The sequence below is a fragment of the Clupea harengus genome, chromosome 8 (genome assembly GCF_900700415.2).
Source record: "Clupea harengus chromosome 8, Ch_v2.0.2, whole genome shotgun sequence".
Classification (NCBI taxonomy): Eukaryota; Metazoa; Chordata; class Actinopteri; order Clupeiformes; family Clupeidae; genus Clupea; species Clupea harengus.
In genome coordinates this window covers 27714487-27717984 of record NC_045159.1, presented here as the reverse complement: position 1 = coordinate 27717984, position 3498 = coordinate 27714487, and the positions used below count along the sequence as shown (strand labels likewise).

The following is a 3498-nucleotide window of genomic DNA, read 5'->3' as shown; positions in this document are numbered from 1 at the left end:
AATGACGCAAACAAAATAACTAACTTACATTTAAAACCGAAAGGGTCCTTAAAGGGCAGTTCCATGTGTCAACTGAAGTTCCCACAGAACACATTTGAACAATACTGTAAAATCTTTCTCTCATGCACCCCCTCCCAGTCAGGCACACATATACATATATCCTGAGAGGTCTCTGGTGTAACAAAGGTGTAACAGAACCCTTGTGTAAGGGATATAAATGTAACAGCCCCACAAATCCTCTCCCATTGGCACAACAACATACTGTGGTCTCCGATCTGAACAACAATCATATCAGAGAGGAGGCTATGCTTTTTTAGTGGTCCATTAACACAACACTGGGGTGAGGAGTGTGGGGTGGGTGGCAGTAATGACACTACATCAACACCTCAACACCAGCCACAATTACATTAAGACCAACACTCAATCCACCGCCATATCCTGATAGCTGGTGAGACGAGGTTTTGCTCCATGGAAAAGGAGAGGGAGAAGGAGAGTCTGGGCGTGCTGGAGGAAACTCCATCCCCTACGCTGTGAAGAGTGAACATTTACGGAGCGTGGATTCCAAACATAGCTGGGGCTGATGTGGGAAATCTAACAAGAGTTTAACACCTCAATTTCCCAGTATGACTGCCTGCCGGACAAACATTCTGCCCCTTATCTTGCTTTTATGGCATTCAGCAGCCTTCCCCTTGCCTTGCCAACGCCGTTTATTTGTGTACTTTGACTTTCGCTAAATACATTGTAAAACCTGACCTGTCACAGCCATAAAAGCCCCCCCCCCCCCCAAAAAAAAGAAGTCCTCTGAGAAAACATGGAGGACAAGCAGTGAGGGGGCGTTGGGGCATTTGGGAGGAGTGAGGCTGAAGGAGAGAGGAGTAAGATGTCACACGCTTCACAGACGCTGACTTGGCGTGTGGGGGTGTGCAGAGCTGTGCTACAACTCCATCCTGTGAGGCACTGATGACACAGACAAAGGAAAATGCTATTAATAATAGTATAATGTTTGAAGGTGTTTTAGCCATCATTTTATCTTTGTGTGTCTTTGTGAGGGGAGGACAGCACCCTAAACTCTGACATTTGTCCCTCTGTAGCACAGATACGGATCCCTTTCTAACAAAGATTTACAAAAGCACGGTGTAAGATTATACATATATCGTTAGGAATTACAGTGGCAAAGCTGTGGCAAAGCTCTAGGTGCCGGTCCTGAGCAGGAGAGTGGCTAAGAGCAGGAGGATTAACAGCACACGGAGGAGTTCCTTCTAATAAGCTTTAATGGGGCATTCAGATTCAGCTGCCTCCGACAAAGGGCCTGAGGTGGGGGTCTGGAGGGGAGGGGAGGGGGTCGGGATTTTGAAAACTGAGGCTGATGTTTGTTGATCTGCTTCTGCCTTGAGAAGACTACAGTGCGTGTGTGTGTGTGTGTGTGTGTGTGTGTGTGTCTGAAAGAGTGTTTCTGGTTGTATTTGAGAGGGGGACCTAAGCCATTGTTGAGTGGAATGTCCACGGTTTTCAAGGACATCGTGGAGGAGAGAAGAGGACAGGGGAGAGGGAGTGGGACAGAGAGAGACAAAGACAGACAAAAAGAGAAACAGAGAGAGAAAGAGAGAGTTGGTGAAGGACAAGTCCTGGAGAGATTTGGCACACATGCTCCCCTGTTGGAGAGGGCTCCAGATCACCAATGTCAAGATGGAGACAGGCAGTTATTTGCCAGGGCCATAGCACACAAGCAGGGAAAGAGAGAGAGAGAGAGAGAGAGAGAGAGAGAAAGAGAGAGAAAGATGTCAGCAGCTAGCCATACTATGGGCCAGCTGTCTCCACATAGAGTGGGCCGAGTAGCGTTGGTGTGATCACAGTGGGCAATAACTGAAAGGAAGACCATTTTTGTGCTTGATACGACTATTGGATCGAACAATTCACATCAATATATAAGGTTATTTTACTGGTCAAATTCCCTTTCAGATAAATATATCATACGTTTTCATGAGTGGCTATCTCTGTGAAGGACACTAACAGTATTTTTCTAAATCCTATGAAATGCAGTGTACGGACATGACGTGATTAAGACCGAACTCTTTCCATTAAAGCCAGGGTAACGCTCGCTTGCTCTCGCGCGTGTGTTTGGATGGGAGCCATATTCTCACACCATTGTCTGCGCATGAAAGGTGCTCTCTGCCCAAGCAGAAAATTACTGGCTGGAGTGGTGCAGGGGGGCTCAAGCCCCACGGGAGAGAAACACCGGACTCACTGTCGGTCTGAACGCACTCAACTAACTCTCTCTTTCTCGGTCTCTCTCCCTCTCCCTCCCTCCCTCCCTCCCTCTCTCTCTCTCTCTGTCTATTTGTCCCTCGGAGAAAACGCATTGGGAACGCAGCATTTTTGATGGTCCACCACACTCAAAAGCCAAGAAACTATGTGACTACAGTTACATTACCTGATATGTACCGGTGACAAGAATAAAACAAAATGTTGACACCATTCTTAATTGGTCTCTTCTTAATTACCCAGAAGAACATAGGAAACGTGACTGTCATTATCAATTAAGGCGTGTTATAATGCTGCGCAACTAAAAGGATTACTGATGACAGTTGTATTTAAATGACGCAATTAAGAGCCAGAGCAATTCACAGCTATTGAATACAGTACGCAAGTACCTTATAAAGGCAGGCGTATGAAAAGAACTTTATGCTTTGTTTGTTTAAGCAACCCGCTAATTTACCCGGTTGCAAATTAGAGGCAAGAAGTATGATTGATATACATCAAAATCAACTATTGGAGCCAAAGCAATTATTACTGTTCTATAAAACTGGAGGCAACAAGGGTAAAATATGAGTGGTTTTATTATTAGGTTTTATTAATTGGCCTTTGTAATGGGTGCATTGCCATTGTTTACGTTACTCCCCTTTCGCCAGCAGTAGCGTATTTTCAGATTAATAGGCTAATTCTCTTTTCAACACGGAATATGTCAGTACCAATAACCTAGGCAACCCCACGTGAAAACACAGTCTTTCTGGACGTTTACTGAAGCACCTCACGGGTGTACTATGAAGTTGTCTGTGTAGTATCTACCTTTTATATTGGGCGCCGAGGACAGCGTGTAGGGATTTGTTTGGGGGGTGGGGGTTTCGGAGCCTGTCCACCCCTCCTCCCCCGTGCTCTCGCTCGTTTTAGTCCATTGTTGTGAAGCGACAGCGGTGAGTTGTGAGTTCGACTGGCAACAGAACACTGCCACGAATCCTGAGACTTGCAAACTGAGACTTTGCCGGGCTGATTTTAAAACGCACTTAGCTCATTTGCTGTGGCAAACCATTCAGGAGCTGCTTGCGATCAAGAGAACGGAATCGTAGACTGTGCGTGTGAACGTTAGGTCTCACAGTTTAGCTCTTAGGTTCCCCATTCATAGTCTCAGAGGCGCTTTGGAGAGACGCTAAGGTCGCACTACATCGGGCGACTTCTGTTCCACTTGGGCTAGTTTTAAACTCTCGTGGAAAACATTGTCTG

General features: G+C 46.1%; 1 protein-coding gene across 1 annotated transcript in view; it reads left to right on the top strand.

The window, feature by feature from the left end:
* The first annotated feature begins 3108 nt into the window (after positions 1-3108).
* Positions 3109-3498, top strand: part of fgfr4 (fibroblast growth factor receptor 4) — a 16369-nt gene continuing 15979 nt past the window's right edge. The window contains 1 exon segment of the mRNA XM_012820187.3: positions 3109-3498. This exon segment is cut by the window's right edge and continues 376 nt beyond it. The gene's annotated coding sequence lies outside the window, so the exon portion shown is untranslated.